We start from the raw sequence: 22,017 nt of genomic DNA, 5'->3' as shown, positions 1-22,017 counted from the left end.
GGTGATGCTAAGCCAACAGTGTGGGTGATAGGCCACTCGTATATATATTGTGCAGAAAAAAGGGCGAAAGTCCGCCCAGGCGGGAAGAAATTTGAGTTTCATAACACATATTTCAACTGGAGAGGTATTAGAGGTCTGCAATGGCCACAGGTAATAATGGAGGTAATCAAGGTAGGGAGAGAGGCAAGAGGTCATCTTAGTTATACAGGCCGGGGGAAACGACATAGGTTATCACAAGAGCGCATAACTAATGGCAATAGTGAAACTAGACACTGAGCGCTTCAGAGAATTTTGCACAAAAATAACTATAGTATGGTCAGAGATTGTGCCGAGAGCGGTATGGCAAGGTGCCCGAGACATCACGGCCATTGAACGGACAAGGCGGCTAATAAATATTTGGATGGCAAAATTTATAAGAGACAGAGGCGGTGTAGTGATACGACACCGACAACTGGAAGGAGATAAAGCAGGCCTCATACGGCCCGACGGTGTTCACTTAATGGATATTGGACTGGATATATTCCTGTCAGGACTCCAGGACGGAGTGGAACAAGCGTTAAGAGTGATGGATGGGGGTCAGAGTCCTGCATATGAGTACGCAGGATCCTCCGTGGCCTGGAAATAGAAAGGACATGTTGGAGAGTTACACTTGTTGGCCAACTTGGCGGTGTGGAGACACAGGGCATGCTGCAACAAGCTGAATTATTTTAGAAATAAAATGCCATTCTAATGTCATGAGTATAAACAGTTAATAAAGCTGTGACCAATCCTCACCCATCCAGTTGTAAGAGTTAAATGATTGTATTGTCAAGGAAAGGGGGGAGGTAGGGGGGCTGAGCATCTGGGTTTGGTTGGGGGTCCCCACAGTCTGCCTAAGCTAGATGCAGTTAAAAATTATTATTAGATACACAGGCGGCGCAGCTTGTTTCACAGCTGGGCTACTACGCTGACTAGCAGACACTGAAGCTTTGGAGCAGACCTCTGAGTAAACAGCTCTTCAGACTCAACCATCTGTGTTACCCCAAGCCATAGTGTATGTAGTTTCTTACGGTTAAAAGGGGGGGAGACCCAACCCACCTGTAATTGACGATGCCAACGTCACATAAAACACAGCAAGGGGACTCCAAGAAGAGTCTCCTTTTTTCCAAAAATTTGTGGCACAGACACCACTTAAGTGGCATCAATTGCCCCAGAGTTGCTTATAACAGTTGGTGAGGTGATTTTAACAAATCCTCAAGCTTTTACTCTCCCCAGGATGACACAGGGGTAGAAAAGTCCTTGCGGATCCATGATTTGTTCATCTTTATGAACGTGAGTCTGTCTACATTCTCAGTGGACAGCCGCGTGTGCTTATCTGTCAGCACAACACCAGCAGCGCTGAACACACGTTCAGAGAGAATGCTGGCTGCGGGGCACGACAAGATCTCCAAGGCGTAAGAGGCGAGCTCAGGCCGTTTTTCCAGATTGGAAGCCCAAAATGAGCAAGGGTCAAGTGACACAGTCATGGCTTCGATGTTCACTTGGAGATACTCCTGTACCATCGTCTCTAGGAGTTGACTTGTGTCAGACTTCTTGTCTCCTGTGGCCTTGCAAAGGATGGGCTAAAAAAGTGGTGAAATAATTGCACAAAATTGCTGTTACCAGCAGATACAGTGTTTCTGTTACGGTTTGAGTGCTGAAGACTCGACAGTCCCACGGTTGGCAAGTTAGAACTGTGAGATTCACTACGTGCACCACTGGTGTTTTGTGGAAAAGCACATGTAAGATTCTGCAACAGTCTCTGCTGATACTCCTGCATGCTTGAATCCCTTTCTATGGCAGGAATTATTTCTGCAAATTTACTTTTGTACCGGGGATCTAAGAGTGTGGCAACCCAGTAGTCAGGATTATTTCGAATTCTGACAATCCGAGGGTCATGTTGCAGGTAGTGCAACAAGAAGGCACTCATGTGTCTTGCGCATCCAGGTGCACCAAGTCCCTGTTCTGTTGGTGGCAAGGTAAGAATCATGCTTCCTTCCTCTGCCCTCTCCCCCCAACCTCGCACAACAGAAATGTGATCAAGGTCTCCCTCATCTGATGAGTCTTCCATGCCCACCGCCAGTTCATCCTCCACTTCTTCCTCGGCTCCTGCACCTTCCTCAACAGTTTGGCTGCTACCTCTGCCCCACCCTCACATGCCTGCCGCCTTGGTGCTGCCGACAGCCTGGACCTTGCAGATGTTAGCCCTTCCGCATACAACTCCTCCTCCTCTACTTCCTCCACCTCCTCTTGTCCCACCACCTGACTCTGAATTCTCTTTAATGTGTGCTCCAGCATGTAAATCACCGGAATAGTCATGCTGATAATGGCATCGTCAGCACTAAACATCTTCGTCGCCATTTCAAAACTGTGCAGAAGGGTGCATAGGTCCCTGATCTGAGACCACTCCTCCAGCGTGATTTGCCCCACCTCTGGATCTCGTTGGCCCAGGCTATACGTCAGAACGTATTGCACCAGGGCTTGTCGGTGCTGCCACAGTCGCTGCAACACGTGCAGAGTTGAATTCCACCATGTCGGCACATCACATTTCAGCCGGTGAAGTGTCAGGCCCAACGACTTCTGTAGAGATGTAAGTCGCTGAGCTGTGGGATGCGAACGGCGGACGTGAGCACACAGCGACCGTGCCCTCTGCAGAAGGCCAACTAGTCCGGGATGGTGGCCTAAAAATTGCTGGACAACCAGGTTCAACACGTGAGCCATACAAGGCATGTGTGTGACATTGCCCCGGCGAAGGGCCTCACGCAGGTTTGCAGCATTGTCGCACACGGCCTTCCCTGGTTGCAGGTCCAGTGGAGACAACCATTCATGAAATTGGTTCTCCAGAGTTGACCACAACTCCTCAGCTGTGTGACTCACATTTCCCAGACATTTCAAAGTAAAAACCGCCTGATGACGTTGAGCCCTGCTGCCAGCATAGTAAGGAGGTGTGCAGGATTCCTTCTGCGCAGTTAGAAAGCGGGTGGCATTACCAAACAGGCTTTGGGTGCAGGTGGAGGACCGAGAGGAGGTTGAGGAGGCAGAAGCAGTGGAGGAACTTCTAGATAAAGAGGATTGACGCACAACTCGTGGAGACGGCAAGACTTGGACAGCAGCCCCTTGTCCTGCTGTCACCATAGTTACCCAGTGCCCAGTCAGCGACATGTAACGCCCCTGTCCATGCCTACTTGTCCAAGTGTCTGTGGTGAAATGCACCCTGTCACACACAGAGTTTCTCAAAGAAGCGGTGATGTTGTATGCGACATGCTGGTGGAGCTCAGGCACACCTTTCTTTGAGAAGTAGTGCCGACTGGGCATCTGGTACTGGGGCACTGTGACGGACATAAGGTCTCGAAAATCCTCTGTGTCCACCAGGCGGAAAGGCAGCATTTCTGTAGCCAAGAGCTTGCAGATGGTGAAATTCAACTTCTTAGCTTTCTCATGGCTAGGAGGAAATGGTCTTTTACTTGTCCACATCTGAGGGACCGAGGGCTGGCTGTTGTGCTTAGACGGGGTTGAGTAGGGTGTCCCCGGCAAACTGCCGGTCTGTGAGGAAGATGCAGGCAGAAAAGTTAGGTTGCCTTGATCCAAAGGTGGTGCTCTCGATGTCGGAGAGCGCTCAACACCAGCTGGTGTTTCCACTTCCAAATGAAATGATGACCTGCCAATCACACTGGCTGTTGCGGGTAAAGAGGTGGCAGGTCTGCGTCCAAAAACATGTGTGACTGCTGTCCCCCCAGTCACAGAGGATGAAGAGGCCGTGGATGCACAAGATGGGGCAGACGGTGGTTGGCCTGGCCCGCTAGGCCGCATTGTAGCACAGTGAGCTTCCCACTGCAACTTATGCTTCATATCCATGTGACGGTTCATGCAAGAAGTACTCAAACTATGGATTTTTTTGCCTCTACTTCGCTTTTGGTGACAAATGTTACAGATAACACGAGTTGGGTCATCCTTATCGATCTGAAAAAATGCCCAGGCTATGCAAGGCTTAGAGCCCATACGACCTGAATAGCCACCACGACTTGTGGTCAGAGGCACAGTTGTGTTTGAGGATGCAGTTGTTGACGTGCTTCCAGTACTACGTCTCTGTCCAGGAAGGCGCAACCTAACCTCGTCGTCACTAGCATCCTCCTCCACCTCCTCTGCTGACCTCATCGACTGGCTGACTGTGGGTTGACAGTAAGTGGGATCTCCAACCTCGTCATCATCACCCTGTGTGTTCTCACACCCGTCGTCCTCAGAGCCAACCTCTTCCTGCCCTGACCGAAAACTCAAGTTGTTGCTCCAATCAGGTATTTGAGTCTCATCATCGTCTTCATCATTGTCTCCACCAACAGGAGTTACAGTTTGGGAACGAGGGTCTACATTATGCTCAGAACCTTCTTCATCAGGTCCTGGATCCGACTCATAAAGATTCTGGGCATCAGTGCAGATCATTTCCTCGTCTGGATTCTCAGAAGCTCTGGAGCAGACCTCTGATTCCCAGGCTATAGTATGAGTAAACAGTTCTGCAGTCTCAACCATCTGTGCTACCCCATACTCAGAGGGGCAGCTGGAGACTTGGGAGCTGTGAGGAAGCAAGTGCGATTGGGGTGACACCTCTGAGGACTGGAGTATTTGTGATGTTGAAGTTGAGGTGGAGGAGAGACCACTTAAAGGAGCACTTGATATCCGTTGAAGCACCTGCTGTTTTTGTGCCTCATCTGTAATGTGTAGCGAAGGGCGTGGCCGTAAGAAAGGGATCGGATCACATTGTCCACGAAAAGAAGTAGACATCTTAGTTTGGCTGGAAGATGGTCTTTCTTCTGCAGATGTTACTGTTGCTTTAACACCTACCCCACGGACACAACCTTTTTTTCCCTTCCCAACACGCCTATTCCCCTTTCCACCAGCAGCAGGCCTTTTGCCACTCATTTTGGTGGTTAACTAATTGACAACTCTGTAGTTGTTTGCACAAAAAACGATGGATGGAAACCGAGCAGAGCTGAGTGGCCAAACTGTGGTACTAGCCCAAAAGCATTGGCTGGGTTAGAAGCAGTAAAACAATTTTATTACATACACAGGTGGTGGAGCTTGGTATAGATGGCCTAATAGAATGAGTACCACACATTGCTACTATGCCCAAAATTATTTTCCGGGCTAGATGCAGCTAAAAATTATTATTAATTTCAAAGCTGGTGGAGCTTGGTATAGATGGCCTAATACAATGAGTACCACACACTGCTACTATGCCCAAAATTATTTTCCAGGCTAGATGCAGCTAAAAATTATTATTAATTTCAAACGTGGTGGAGCTTAGTATAGATGGCCTAATAGAATGAGTACCACACACTGCTACAGGCCAAAAATTATTTTCTGGGCTAGATGAAGCTAAAAATTATTATTAATTTCAAAGCTGGTGGAGCTTGGTATAGATGGCCTAATACAATGAGTACCACACACTGCTACTATGCCCAAAATTATTTTCCGGGCTAGATGCAGCTAAAAATTATTATTAATTTCAAACGTGGTGGAGCTTAGTATAGATGGCCTAATAGAATGAGTACCACACACTGCTACAGGCCAAAAATTATTTTCTGGGCTAGATGAAGCTAAAAATTATTATTAATTTCAAAGCTGGTGGAGCTTGGTATAGATTGCCTAATACAATGAGTACCACACACTGATACTATGCCCAAAATAATTTTCTGGGCTAGATGCAGCTAAAAATTATTATTAATTTCAAAGCTGGTGGAGCTTGGTATAGATGGCCTAATACAATGAGTACCACACACTGCTACAGGCCCAAAATTATTTTCTGGGCCAGATGAAGCTAAAAATTATTATTAATTTCAAAGCTGGTGGAGCTTAATATAGATGGCCTAATAGATTGAGTACCACACACTGCTACAAGCCCAAAATTATTTTTCGGGCTAGATGCAGCTAAAAATTATTATTAATTTCAAAGCTGGTGGAGCTTAGTATAGATGGCCTAATAGATTGAGTACCACACACTGCTACATGCCCAAAATTATTTTCTGGGCTAGATGCAGCTAAAAATTATTATTAATTTCAAAGCAGGTGGAGCTTAGTATAGATGGCCTAATAGATTGAGTACCACACACCGCTACAGGCCCAAAATTATTTTCTGGGCTAGATGCAGCTAAAAATTATTATTAATTTCAAAGCTGGTGGAGCTTGGTATAGATGGCCTAATACAATGAGTAACACACACTGCTACTATGCCCAAAAGGTTTTACTTGGCTAGGTGCAGTAAAAAATTCGTATTACATACACAGGTGGTGTAGCTTGCAACACAGATAGGCTACTCCACTGACTAACACACACTGCAAGAGGCCCAAAAGGATTTGCCTAGCTAGATTTAGCCAAATGCTGTGAAAAACACTTGCACAGCACTAAAACAGACTTGCCTGGCAAAAAGTCCTAGGAAATACTGTAACCTAGCCCTCAAAAGGGCTGCAATTACAACTAGTCCCTACTCCCTAAACCTATCTGTCTATTTAAGAGCAAATTCGCTTGCAATTCACACAGTTACAAAGTATAGCGCCCACAGCAGCAGCAGTGCCGTCTAACACTCAGCTGCAGCAGTGAGAAAATGGTGGCGACGTGGAAAATGGCTGGGTCTTATAGGGCAAGGACATGTGACATACACAGCCAATGACACATGCCCTTGCTTGTGTGAAAAAAAACACTTCGCTGCGTGTGTGCGCTACTGATAGGCTGACAGACTGCACCTCCCCACTGTAAATGCGGGAAAGAAAAAAAAATGGAGATCTTCATTATTTCTTGCAGAGATCCAACCCCTGCCCCTCCCCCCGCCCACTGTACACTCAAACTGTGTATTAACATTGATTAACAGCATTACTGTGAAAAAATCCAGTTACGATTTTGGTGCACGAACAGTTATCAAACATAATCTCGAACAGCCGGATTTTTTTCAAATCGTTCGTGTTCGTCGAATGGCTCGAACACCACCCAAAACAGCTTGAATTTGAGATTGGCGAACAGTTCGAGTCGAACACCGCTCGTCTCTGCTGTTAACCTGCGATTTTTGAGGCTGGTGACTCGGATAAACTTATCCTCAGAAGCAGAGGTGACTTTTGGTCTTCCTTTCCTGGGGCGGTCCTCATGTGAGCCAGTTTCTTTGTAGCGCTTGATGGTTTTTGCAACTGCACTTGGGGACACTTTCAAAGGTTTCCCAATTTTTCGCATTGACTGACCTTCATTTCTTAAAGTATTGATTGCCACTCGTTTTTTTTTACTTAGCTGATTCTTTCTTGCCATAATACAAATTCTAACAGTCTGTTCAGTAGGACTATCAGCTGTGTATCCACCAGACTTCTGCAGAACACAACTGATAGTCCCAACCCCATTTATAAGGCAAGAAATCCCACTTATTAAACCTGACAGGGCACACCTGTGAAGTGAAAACCATTTCCGGTGACTACCTCTTGAAGCTCATCAAGAGAATACCAAGAGTGTGCAAAGCAGTCATCAAAGCAAAAGGTGGCTACTTTGAAGAACCTACAATATAAGACATATTTTCAGTTGTTTCACACTTTTTTGTTAAGTATATAATTCCACATGTGTTAATTCATAGTTTTGATGCCTTCAGTGTGAATGTACAATTTTCATAGTCATGAAAATATAGAAAAATCTTTAAATGAGAAGGTGTGTCCAAACTTTTGGTCTGTACTGTATGTGGTCATTTTCCTTTGAAATTATCATAATTGGAAAATGATGCAAAAATATCTCATGCGTTCAACATTATTTTGGTCAGTATTGAATGCTGAAGCCAGGAATGGGATAAAAACATGCAAGAGGTGCAAATGTTTCTATTTTTGACAGGCATAAACTTAGGTCTCAGTGATGGTACTTACCTGTGTCTTGGCTCGTGGCATCGGAGAGTGTTTGTCGACAATCAGTCTTCCAAGCTGAGATAGCAAGTTGCCAATAAGTTTACAGTTTCTGACAGTTCTCAATCTTGGACTTCGGACCCTTTTCACATATCAGCTTGTATCCTGCCTTGCCCTCTCACAAAAGATTTAACCCTGTTTGGTCTTAAAGAAGTTTTGTCCTGCTTGGCTCTACACCACCAGTCTCCTTCTCTGACCTGAGTCTGGCTCTACCTGTCACTATTCTCCTGTGGAAGCTTTAAATCTTTGTATTCTTTAAAACTATCCAATATGTGCTTATAATGTTGATGAAATGCAGGGACAAACACTGTTGTCAAAGGAAATCTTAAATAGACAACTATAAAATTGTTCTTACATTTTCTTGGTGGTATAGAACCTCAATGGCACACTGTAAAGTTTTAAGACAAGATACCATTAAATTATTGTTCAAAGGGAAGCTGTATTTTCAGGAAACTGGATAAATTAATAGTACATGTGAATATAAGAAATGTTGTAATACATCTTATCAAAGAAATTTTCTCCTTTCTCCACTTATGAGACACTTCTTCTCCCACAGCTCCTTCCTGAACTCATGATCTACTCTGAAAGAACAGCTCAACTTGCTCCATACAAGAAAGACTGACAGCACTGTGATGTGTCACAGTGGTTACACTTCCTATTATACTGGAGGTTACACTTCATATTATACTTATTGGGGAGGAGATGGAAGGAGGAGTAAGAAGTAGAGTGAGAAAAAAGTTAAAAGGAGACACAGAAAGGTCATCCTGAGCTTTCTAACAAGTCTGTGACCTCACCCCAGAGCTGGACTTATATTCACACAGCTGCATAATACAATATAATGCGCTCCATACTACTGTGGTAGAAGAATTCCAGCTCAATGGTATAAAATCTTCAATTTTATTTGCATATGTTTAAAACATCTCCACATGCATCATTAGTCCATAGATAGGTACATCTACAAATTTTTGGTACACTTACACATTTAGGCAAGGTTGCTGAGTGCACCAAAAAGAGTAGATGTACCTAATTCTATGGACTAATAATGCATTTGGGGTGTTTTAATCACATACAAATAAAGTTGAAGATTTTGTACCATTGAGTTGGACTTCTTCTACCACATTCTGATCAACATTGTCGGAAGCAATAATGGTCATTCCGTGATCCGGAGGGACTAGGCAACTGCAGTGAGCTGGCTTTTTTTCTTTTTAGCTCAAAGCTACCGCTGCTTCTGTCTGTGTGCTAACTAAGAAATGAAGAACAGAAATCCATCTTTCTGTAAATGGGAGAAATCAGAGCAGCTAGTCTCTCACCACTAGCTCAGAGTTAATTGCAAATTAACCGCTTCGCGACCGCCCACTGTAGATAAACGTCAGCGCTGCCTGGGCTCTGTGCAGCACCGATGTTTAAAAACAGTGGGTGGTCCCGCAGAGCTCAGGACCCCGAGGGTCCTGCAAGTGCTGCGGGTGCAGTGCAGAGCAATAGCTCTGACAGGGAACATCATCGGGACCTGATTGGATCAGGTCCCAGTGATATTAACCCTTTGCTATTTTCTATATGCCGCGATCTATAGTGATCGTGGCATATAGAAGATAGCAAGAAGAGAGGGGGTCGTCTACTTACCTATCCGACGACCCTGATACCTTCCAGGACCTGGCGTTGTTATGGCAGCTGGAGGTCACATGACCGCCTCCAGATCTGCCATATATGGTGTCCTGCTAGGCTCAGCCTGCAAGCTGAGTCCAGCAGGAGACACAGTGTGAAACTGTCAGCACTGGTCTCATACAATGTAATATATGTTTATTACATTGGATGAGATCAGTGATCAGAAAAATAAAAATTAATGTCCCATACAGGGACTAAGTAAAAATGTAAAAACAAAGTCAAAAAAATGTTTTGAAACTGTTAAAAAAAAATCACAAAATAAATAAAAATAAATAAATAAAATATTAAACCGATAAATCCGTATATTTATGCAAAAACAAAAAAAGTACATATATTTGGTATCACCGCGTCCAAAACAACCCGAGCTATAAAACTGTCACACTAATTAACTCCTTCTGTGCACACCGTAATAAAAATAAATAAAAAACGGAGCAAAAAACTATGCTTTTTCCTCATATCGCCAAACAAAAAGTGGAAAAAAATGTGATCAAAAAGCAAAATGGAAATAAAAATGGTACCGCTGAAAACGTCATCTTGTTCCGCAAAAAAAAAGCCGCCATACAGCTCCATCAGCCGAAAAATAAAAAAGTTATAGTGCTCAGAATAAAGTGATATTTTTTCTATGAAATTGTTTTATTGTGTAAAAGCGCCAAAACATAAAAAAATATACAGTAAGTGTAGTATCGCTGTAAACATACTGACCCGAAGAATAATGCTGCCTTATCACTTTTACCACACGCAGAACGGCATAAAAAAAAAACTCAAAAAACAATTCCTGAATTGTTGGTTTTTGTTAATTTTACCTCCCAAAAAAACAGAATAGAAAGCGATCAAAAAATGTCACGTACCGAAAAATGGTACCAATAAAAATGTCAACTCGTCCCGCAAAAAACAAGCCATCATATGACTCTGTCGGCCGAAATATGGAAAAATTATAGCTCTCAAGACCCGAAGAATAAAGTAATCTCATCACTTATACCGCACGAGGAACGGCGTAAAAAATAAATAAAACCAATTCTTCACCTGCTACTGATTTGTTTATTATGTCTCCCAATGTGCTCACCACACATCTAGATAAGTTCCCTAAGGGGTCTAGTTTACAAAATGGTGTCACTTGTGGGGGGTTTCCACTGTTTAGGCACATTAGGGGCTCCCCAAATGCGACATGGCGTCCGCTAATTATTCAAACAAATTTTACATTCAAAAAGTCAAATGGCGCTCCTTCCCTTCCGAACCCTGCAGTGTACCCAAATAGTGGTTTTCCCCCACATATGGGGTATCGGCATACTCAGGAGAAATTGCACAGCAAATTTAATGGTGCAATTTCTCCTGTTACCCTTATGATAGTGCAAAATTAGGGGATGAAAAACATTTTTTGTGGGAAAAATGTGAATATTTTATTTTTACGGCTCAATATTATAAACTTCTGTGAAGCACCTGGGGGTGCAAGGTGCTCACGACACATCTAGATAAGTTCCCTAAGGGGTCTAGTTTCCAAAATGGTGTCACTTGTGGGGGGTTTCCACTGTTTAGGCACATCAGGGGCTCCCCAAATGCAACATGGCGTCCGCTAATTATTCAAGCAAATTTTACATTCAAAAAGTCAAATGGTGCTTCTTCCCTTCCAAACCCTGCCGTGCGCCAAAACAGTGGTTTTCCCCACATATGGGGTATCGGCGTGTTCAGGAGAAATTGCACAACAAATTTCATGGTGCAATTTATCTTATTACCCTTATGATAATGCAAAATTAGGGGATGAAAAACATTTTTGTGGGAAAAATGTGAAAATTTTATTTTTACAGCTCAATATTATAAACTTCTGTGAAGCACCTTGTGGTTCAAGGTGCTCACCACACATCTAGATAAGTTCCCTAAGGGGTCTAGTTTCCAAAATGGTGTCACTTGTGGGGGGTTTCCACTGTTTAGGCACATCAGGAGCTCTTCAAACGCAACATGGCGTCTGCTAATTATTCAAACAAATTTTACATTCAAAAAGTCTAATGGCGCTCCTTCCCTTCCGAACCCTGCAGTGCGCCAAAACAGTGGTTTTCCCTCACATATGGGGTATTAGCGCGCTCAAGAGAAATTGCACAAAAAATTTTGGGGTTCATTTTTTCCTGTTACCCCTGCAAAAATAAAAAAAATTGGGTCTAAAGTAACATTTTTGTGAAAAAAGTTAAATGTTAATTTTTTTTTTCCACATTCCAAAAATTCCTGTGAAGCACCTGAAGGGTTAATAAAGTTCTTGAATGTGGTTTTGAGCACCTTAAGGGGTGCAGTTTTTAGAATGGTGTCACTTTGGGGTATTTTCTGTCATAAAGACCCCTCAAAGTGACTTCAAATATGATGTGGTCCCTAAAAAAATGTTTTTGTAAATTTTGTTGGAAAAATGAGAAATCGCTGGTCAACTTTTAACCCTTATAGCTCCCTAACGAACAAAAAAATTTGGTTCCAAAATTGTGCTGATGTAAAGTAGACATGTGGGAAATGTTATTTATTAACTATTTTGTGTGACATATCTCTCTGATTTAAGGGCATGAAAATTCAAAGTTTGAAAATTGCAAAATTTTCAAAATTTTTCGCCAAATTTCAGATTTTTTCACAAATCAACGCAAGTTATATCAAAGAAATTTTACCACTATCATGAAGTACAATATGTCACGAAAAAACAATCTCAGAATCAGGGGAATCCGTTGAAGCGTTCTAGAGTAATTACTTCATAAAGTGACAGTGGTCAGAATTGAAAAAATTGGCCCGGTCACGAAGGCAAAAACAGGCTCTGGCGCGAAGTGGTTAAGGGACAGAGTCTGCAAAGGGAAAAACTTGTCAAAATGCAAGATCCAAGTCATAATTTCCAGAACTAGTGTTATTCATATACACCCAAGCCAGCTTATTTTGAAAAGTTACTTGAAAATATAACACCCTTTAATGAACAATATAAGTATGTGTTAAAACAGACAAGCCAGAAGAGCTAACAGGTCCTTTTTAATACACCGCTTGTAATTGGAGAAATATAGGGTTGCCATAGGTTCCTTTCCACTATTTAACACTGATGACAGGTCTATAAAATACAAATCTTGTTTAATTTGTCTGCTCAGTGCGAAAAAGTCTGCCAGTACTAATCATGTAAATACATTTCAGGCTTTTCATGATGGGTGAAATACCGAAAACTGCACAATGATCTAATCAATACTGCTACTGTCAAAGTTCCAAATCTTTGATTTCTCAGGAATCATTAAAAGGAATGAGTGGTACAGATGAAATGCATGCTCATTGATTTTGCATCAAGTAGGTTTTTGATCCTTTGACAAGATAACTCTCTGTGTCTGATGGCAAAATCAATTTCCTACTGGGAGAGCAACACTGTAACCTGTGACCTGCAATCACTTTGAAAAGTCTATTAAAGCACCATTCACAGCCTGGACCTCTTGTGCATCTGTACTGAAATAGTAGGTGTCACGGCACAATGACTGTCAGCAATAGCTTTATGGGTAAATGAACCCACATGGCTTTGGAGCAATAAAAAGTACTACACTCTGCTTTTATGAAACAAGAATGTAATTTTGTCTCTTCTTTATGTCAATGATCATTGTCAGGATGTAAAAGTGATGTAGGAGAAAGATAATAATATTACAGGCCATGATAGCTGAGATACTGCACTTATTTCGACTATGTATCCAAATATGAGCAAGCTATTCACATACACATTTCTAAACAACAGCAACTTAGCAAACGTTAAAGGGCTTTTCCGGGCTCAATATAAATTTCTAAAGCGTTTGCTGATTGCTGAATCCTAACAGTGTATAATGTGCACCCTGTCCGGTTTCTCATCTATTTCCAGCTCGAGCAGGCAGAAATATGAAAGCAAGCATGCAATTTAAATACCTGCAGTCACCTGCCTTCTCATATGTGTCTGGCAATAGAAGCACAACATTTCACCAGCTCTCCCCCACGCCATCCCTTATGTCAAAGGATTGGTGTCTGCAAATGCCGCTTCTTCTAATGCAAAGCTCAATGGGCAAGACGAGTTTATCATCGACTGTTGCACTCTGCATAGCCAGTAACCAAAACGACAAAGCTAAGGAGAATGCAGCATTGGATGACAAACTCATCTTCACTGCTGCACTCTGCATAAGTGATGAGCAGTTAATGAATAAAGACAGTTTGGATCAAGTGCACATGATTCAAACTGTATTTCTTCATTATTAAGAGCTTATAAACGTCCTTACACTTTTTGTAACCATTAGGACTAGGGATTTGTTAGAATTATTATTGCTACGGTTAGGGATAGTGCCATGGCTGGGTTTAGGAATATGAGTAAGGATAGTGCTAGAGTTAGAGATAGGGATAGGGATAGGGATAGGGCTAGGATAATAAAAGAGTTACCTAAAAATAATGTATTTAAAAAAACAACAACAATAAAGCAACATATAACTTTTTATTTGTACAATTGTATATCTGATTTCTGCAAAAAGTAGAAAAATACTAGCATGGCAAAGCACAAACTATAATTCTATCAGTAGTTTTCTCAAAGTATATAATACCTGTGCAATTATGCATCGGTGAAAGGGACTTAAGGAGTACTAATGGTTTACCAGTATTGCAAACAAAAAATATATTCACATAGTATTTCATTTAATATCCTAAATATGTAATAGTTTGCAGGAAACATCATGAAATCATGAATACAGTCAATAGGGATCGAAATTAAAGGGAGGGAGGAAGAGTTGGAAAATCACTGGAAGCAAGGTGTGCGACTGGCTATAGATGTAAATATCTTCTTGTTAACTTAAAGGGGTTTTCCTATGAATAAAAGTTAATTTTAATCAATAGATCTTGGAATAATAATAACTTCCACAATTGGATGTGTTCAAATAAAATGTTCCTGTGCTGAGATAATCTTATAAATGTGTCCCTGCTGTGTGCTGTGTAATGGCTGTGTCTGACTGTACAGGGACATGGTCTGATCATACCACATCTCCTGGGCAGGGGAGGAAGCAAAAGAGTATACAAACATTACAGCAGGGGATCGTAGCTGATTAGTTTTGTGAGGTAAAACACTCCCCTGTCTGTTTTTAAACAATGATTTACCTCAAAGAAAGAATCCTCTGCAATCCCGTGTTGTAAAATGTCTGTATACTTTTTTTCTTCCCGCTCCCCTACCCAGGAGCTGTGGTATGATCAGACCATGTTCCTGCACGGTCAGACACAGCCATTACACAGTACACAGCAGGGGCACATTTATAAGATTATCTCAGCACAGGAACATTTTATTTAAACACATCCAATTGTGGAAATTATTATTATTCCAAGATCTATTGATTAAAATGTACTTTTGATAGTAGGAAAACCCCTTTAAAGGGAGAAAGAAATAAAAGATCAAATAAACATTATAGTTTAAATACTATTGTGTAATAGAGAGATGGCGTATCAAAGTATGACACTGTTATCTGGGAATACCATGTTGAAAGAAAGGCATTCATACAACCTGTTATGACAGCATATACTTTTTCATAATTCATCATATTAGAGACCAGCTTTATTACAGCTGAAATAGACAAAGTTGAGGTTTTTCATCGTGTTGTAATCTGAATGCTTGCATCATTAAATATGTATTTGTAAAATAATAGGTATAAATTCGCGCCAGTGGTAGTGGGCCTGGAGAAAGGAAGCCAGAGGCGGACAATTAAAAATATATTTATTGAGAAGATAAAAAGCAAATAAATTATAAAATGTAAAATATAAGAGGGTGAGGACAAAGATAAAAGGTAGTGGGCGTCACTCAGATTGATGGACCAATAGCTTTGGAGGGTACCACGCTAATTATAAAAGGAACATCAATACAGCATAAATACAATATAAAATTGGTTGAGAGATCTTTCTTCTCAGATGCGACGGGCGGGTAGAGTCAGCTGGGCCCGTTAAGGGTAGGGACTCACGTAATGCCTATAGCAAAAGAGGGGGAGAAGGAGTATTAATATAATGGATGTGGTAATCGCGTAGGATCCCACTGGGTTAATGGTTACGAAATGTAAGATAAAAGCAAATCTGAAAAGATACCTGCTTGTAGATGGCAATCAGTAGGTAGTGGAGGGTACGCAGAGTATCTTAGTGGGGTAGTGGCTAGAAGTGGATCTAAGGGGGGAAAAAAAAAAAATAAAAATAAATAAAGGCGACTGAGAAATAGAGGAATAGAGGGTGAAGAACAATTGTTCAGTCAATTCCTCCTTTGGTGGGGATGCCAATAGGATGGAGGTGATTCTAACTCGTACTGGAGGGAAATTAATTAAAAGTATGTAATGGTAATCAGTAGTAGCTTGGATAAAAATAAATATAAAGTAAGTACCTGTAAGGCCGGAGAAGCGGCGGGAGGTGTCCAGGAAGAGTGAAGTTGGACTAGTAAATATTGACCCCTTAGGTCGGTACAATAACTAGTTAAGACTGCACCAGGAGGCTCAGGATGAGCCGGGTAGGTCCAAGTTAAAATAGACTATCGGGTAACAGGAGATTCTGATTCTAAAAAACGTAAGCGATAAATATAAGTAAGCGATAAATAAATGTTTGGTGGTGTCAGTATTGGTGAAAGAGCCAAATTTAACGCAATGGATGCTTAGTATGAGGGTATAAGGTTATATTTACCTGCCCGGTAGTAGGTATAGGATATTGGCGACTGGTTTAAGTGATGTCTCAATAACTAGTTAAGACTGCACCAGGAGGCTCAGGATGAGTCAAGTAGGTCCAAGTTGAATAGACTACCAAGTAGCAGGAGGTTCCGATTCTAAAAATAAGTAAGCAATAAATAAATGTTTAGTGGTGTTAATCTGGGTGATAGAGCTAGGTTTAACGCAATGGATGCTTAGTATGAGCGTATAAGGTTATATTTACCTGCCCGGTAGCTGGTAAAGGATTTGGGCGATTGATCTGAGTGATGTCTCAAGTAGATAGTAATTCCTGGAATAGTTAGCCAGAGATAGGTAGGGCACAGGGTTACAGCTGCATCAGGAGGCTCTGACTGAGCTTGGAGTCGGTCAGCGTCTAGCGGACTAAAAGAGATCAGTAAACAGATAAATAGAGCTAGCAAGTAGGTCCTAAGTCGTTATTGTGAGGTTTGAATACCTAGAGGATGGTCTGGATGGCAGCAGGATGGTGCAGCAGGAGGCTTGTCCCAATATTGGGGAGCTGCAGGTGCTGCTTAGGAGAAGAAGGATTGTCGTCACTGTAAGGCTGTGATGTGCGGTGCGGTGGGGCCGTGGCCCGAATCTACTTACAGTACGTAGTCCCCGATGTCAGGTGGTGTCGGTGGTCCGGGGCGAATGCGGAGTCCCGGCCGGTGACTGCCGCGTGTTCGCTGTTCCGGGTAGCGGGAGGGGGAGAGGAGGAGAGAGGAAAGAGCGCGCTTCCAGGAGAAAAGCGCGCGAGAGGAGCGATGTGACGAGCAGTCACGTGGTACGCAACGCGCTGGTGTACGGAGGCCTGGCCGGTGCCTCTTGTGCTGGGTCAGAGTATAATCCTACGCGTTTCGGCAGCTGCGGCTGCCTTCATCAGGGACCCCGCATTCGCCCCGGACCACCGACACCACCTGACATCGGGGACTACGTACTGTAAGTAGATTCGGGCCACGGCCCCACCGCACCGCACATCACAGCCTTACAGTGATGACAATCCTTCTTCTCCTAAGCAGCACCTGCAGCTCCCCAATATTGGGACAAGCCTCCTGCTGCACCATCCTGCTGCCATCCAGACCATCCTCTAGGTATTCAAACCTCACAATAACGACTTAGGACCTACTTGCTAGCTCTATTTATCTGTTTACTGATCTCTTTTAGTCCGCTAGACGCTGACCGACTCCAAGCTCAGTCAGAGCCTCCTGATGCAGCTGTAACCCTGTGCCCTACCTATCTCTGGCTAACTATTCCAGGAATTACTATCTACTTGAGACATCACTCAGATCAATCGCCCAAATCCTTTACCAGCTACCGGGCAGGTAAATATAACCTTATACGCTCATACTAAGCATCCATTGCGTTAAACCTAGCTCTATCACCCAGATTAACACCACTAAACATTTATTTATTGCTTACTTATTTTTAGAATCGGAACCTCCTGCTACTTGGTAGTCTATTCAACTTGGACCTACTTGACTCATCCTGAGCCTCCTGGTGCAGTCTTAACTAGTTATTGAGACATCACTTAAACCAGTCGCCAATATCCTATACCTACTACCGGGCAGGTAAATATAACCTTATACCCTCATACTAAGCATCCATTGCGTTAAATTTGGCTCTTTCACCAATACTGACACCACCAAACATTTATTTATCGCTTACTTATATTTATCGCTTACGTTTTTTAGAATCAGAATCTCCTGTTACCCGATAGTCTATTTTAACTTGGACCTACCCGGCTCATCCTGAGCCTCCTGGTGCAGTCTTAACTAGTTATTGTACCGACCTAAGGGGTCAATATTTACTAGTCCAACTTCACTCTTCCTGGACACCTCCCGCCGCTTCTCCGGCCTTACAGGTACTTACTTTATATTTATTTTTATCCAAGCTACTACTGATTACCATTACATACTTTTAATTAATTTCCCTCCAGTACGAGTTAGAATCACCTCCATCCTATTGGCATCCCCACCAAAGGAGGAATTGACTGAACAATTGTTCTTCACCCTCTATTCCTCTATTTCTCAGTCGCCTTTATTTATTTTTATTTTTTTTTTTTCCCCCCTTAGATCCACTTCTAGCCACTACCCCACTAAGATACTCTGCGTACCCTCCACTACCTACTGATTGCCATCTACAAGCAGGTATCTTTTCAGATTTGCTTTTATCTTACATTTCGTAACCATTAACCCAGTGGGATCCTACGCGATTACCACATCCATTATATTAATACTCCTTCTCCCCCTCTTTTGCTATAGGCATTACGTGAGTCCCTACCCTTAACGGGCCCAGCTGACTCTACCCGCCCGTCGCATCTGAGAAGAAAGATCTCTCAACCAATTTTATATTGTATTTATGCTGTATTGATGTTCCTTTTATAATTAGCGTGGTACCCTCCAAAGCTATTGGTCCATCAATCTGAGTGACGCCCACTACCTTTTATCTTTGTCCTCACCCTCTTATATTTTACATTTTATAATTTATTTGCTTTTTATCTTCTCAATAAATATATTTTTAATTGTCCGCCTCTGGCTTCCTTTCTCCAGGCCCACTACCACTGGCGCGAATTTATACCTATTATTTAACCTAACCTTTACCTGGACACCGGTGGTTCCCTGTCCATTAATTCGCCGCTTTGTTAGTGTTTAGCCGGTAGCGCCTTCTAAACCTACTATTACATGTATTTGTAAAACTTGTATTTTTGATTGCGGAGACCTGTCATTTTGTCTCCTAGTAAAAATACTCTGGGCAGTAGCCTAGTTACCGAGTTACCGGGGGGGCAGAGGGGGCGGTGGCCTCTGAGGGGCCCACCCGGAGCTACGCTAGCTCAACTGTATGGGCGTGCGCAGCACGCGATACAATTACACTCTGGGGCACAGCAGGAAGACTTGTCCCTGCACTGCCATGTGACCGCTATGGGGCCCTTGAGCAAGAGGGCAGGGGGCCCCCAGTGCCAGCATCAGGCCCCCCCGCCCATAATCAAAAGTTCAATGATCAGAGAGGGAGCACGAGCAATATATGGGGCCCATTATACTGCATGGAGCAATATATGGAGTCAATAATACAGTATGGAGGACTATGTGGTGTCCAGAATACTGCATGGAGCAATATATGGAGCTATAATACTATATGGAGGACTATGTTGTGCACACAATAGTATATGGAGGACTATGTGGTGCCCAGAATACTGTATGGAGGACTATGTGGTGCCTATAATACTGTATGGAGGACTATGTGGTGCCCATAATACTGTATGGAAGACTATGTGGTGCTCATAATACTGTATAGAGGGCTATGTGGTGCCCTTAATACTGTACGGAGGGCTATGTGGTGCCCATAATACTGTATGAATGACTATGTGGTGCCCATAATACTGTATGGAGGACTGTGTGGTGCCGATAATACTGTATGGAGGACTATGTGGTGCCCATAATACTGTACGGAGGACTATGTGGTGTCCATAATACTGTATGGAGGACTATGTGGTGCCCATAATACTGTATGGAAGCCTATGTGAGAAGTAAGTGACCTCTTTGGCATTGTACTATACCTATATTTCTCTGCCATATCTGTGCATCATTAATCGTGATATGTGTTAAAGGGCCCACTGAGACTCTTTTGCCCGGGGCCCATGAAAACCTGGAGCCGGCCATGATGTCTGCGTACTGTATGTATGCATTTCTGTGAATGTGTCTGTGTATCTGGAATTGTATGTATTTTTGTAAGATGCATGTATGTAATAGTGTATTGTGGTGTATAACAACATTTGTATGTTTGGGGAACATTTAATAAATCTATAAGTGCTGGTTCCCACCAGTGTTACAGATTTCCATTTGTCTTTCCAAGTTTAGGAACAAACAAGTGAAATGAACCCCTTTGTGCACCTTGACATAACTATGTTACCATAGGGATGTGCTTGTATGGAGCTGGTTCAGGAACTGAGCCCGCTCCATACCAGGCAGATGTCAGCTGTGATACATAGCCGGCTTCTGCCTGTAACAGCAGTGATCAGAGCTCGCCTTGATTGCTGCTGTTTTAAGTATTTAAAAGCCCTTCTTCATCACTGTCAGCGACATTAAATGGCATGATGGCCGGTGTATGCACTCAACAGCTCCCATCAGCCCCCTGTGATGCAGTTGTGGGTTTCTGATGGGTTGCCATGTGTTGCTGCAATTTTGGTCATTCTATGATGGCCGGTCTGAGGTTGGGCTCCTTGGAAGGTGTCACAAAGTGCTGGGACATTATTACAGCACGCTCACTTTGTAGTGAGAAAAAAGACAGAAAAAAACAGACTTACCAACACCAAGTCAGATTACCAATGCACTAGCAGGATGCAGCAGACCCCCATGATAAAGGCGGGGGCAAGCACAGGTGTGAAATACTGATGCAAGAGCCACCCCCTCCATGAATTGGCAGATATGCGAGCGGCTGTATAGTATTAACAATGCACACAAATGCAGCTTATATAGGACACCAGTCACACAGATAGGTGTGGTGCACAGTGTCTGGCTTACAGTCTATTAATGACGCCCATAATTCGAGTGGGCTGCCCGGCACTATGTATGTGCACCACACAGGACAGACGCCCCAATTCACCCACCCAACAATAAAAGGCCTGGCCGCATCCTGAAAAAAATGGAAAATGTGCAATAAAAAGATGAAAAATAATGTATAAGATAAATACATTACATGAGGTATTGGTCGATATTTTGGCCAAAATACGGAAGCTCGCAACCTGCGTCAAGGGTCCCCATACTTGCGCATTAAAAACAGCTCACAGAAAAGGACAAGAAATCAAAAAAATGTCATAGAAAAAAACAGCTTTACCAACACCAGGTCAGATTACCAAAGCACAAGCAGGACGCGGCAGACCCCCATGATAAAGGCGGGAGCCGCACAGGTGCGAAATACTGATGTAACAGCCACCCCCTCCATGAATTGGCAGATATGCGAACGGCTGTGTAGTATTATACATGCACACAGATGGGGCTTGCATAGGACGCCAGTAACACAGATACGTGTGATGCACAGTGTCTGGATTACAGCCTATTAATGACGCCCATAATTTTAAATCAAGCGGGCTGCCCAGCACTATATACGTGCACCCCACAGGACAGATGCCCCAATTCACCCACCCAACAATAAAGGGCCTGGCCGCATCCTGCAAAAATGGAAAATGTAATGGCTCCTTGCACCGTACCTATGATAGGAATCAGGGTGGCAGCAGGGGGAATAATAAAACTTAATTTTCTTTTCTAGTATGCTGGCTAATCAGGATTTAAACGCTATTTACCTGCAGATTAAACCTATATCTGTAGATAAATAGCATTTCTCGAGGTGACAAGTTTCTTTTAAAGAGGTGTCCATGTCCAGTACACTTGTTGGATTTCACCCTGACTCTTAACATTGTGTAATGTAATATTAGGGTTCGACTGTTTTCACATTCTCTGAGCTTGTCACATCACTGCCCCATAGGCAATGCGCATAGAGACAATAACTTGTCACCCGCAATCTTTTATGCTTCTCTCATTGTTTCAATTGAGAAAAGTAGAAAAGAAAGCTTGGCACATGATTATAAGTAGGCAATTTGCATAAGGAGCTGTGATGTGACGAGTGCAGAGAGTGTGAAAACGGCTAAATCCTAAAATAAAAAATTATATTAATTAATATATTAAGAATATATTTTTTGAAGGTGAAAATAATGTTTCCCAAAAAAATGTTTTTTGTTTTTTTTTAAAGGTGGAGTAGAAAAAGGA

This window comes from Phyllobates terribilis, unplaced genomic scaffold, assembly GCF_046119375.1.
Source record: "Phyllobates terribilis strain yellow unplaced genomic scaffold, ASM4611937v1 Scaffold_11__3_contigs__length_659146591, whole genome shotgun sequence".
In the NCBI taxonomy this organism is placed as follows: domain Eukaryota; kingdom Metazoa; phylum Chordata; class Amphibia; order Anura; family Dendrobatidae; genus Phyllobates; species Phyllobates terribilis.
The sequence above is the reverse complement of the archived record's forward strand: the minus strand, read 5'-3'. Positions refer to the sequence as shown.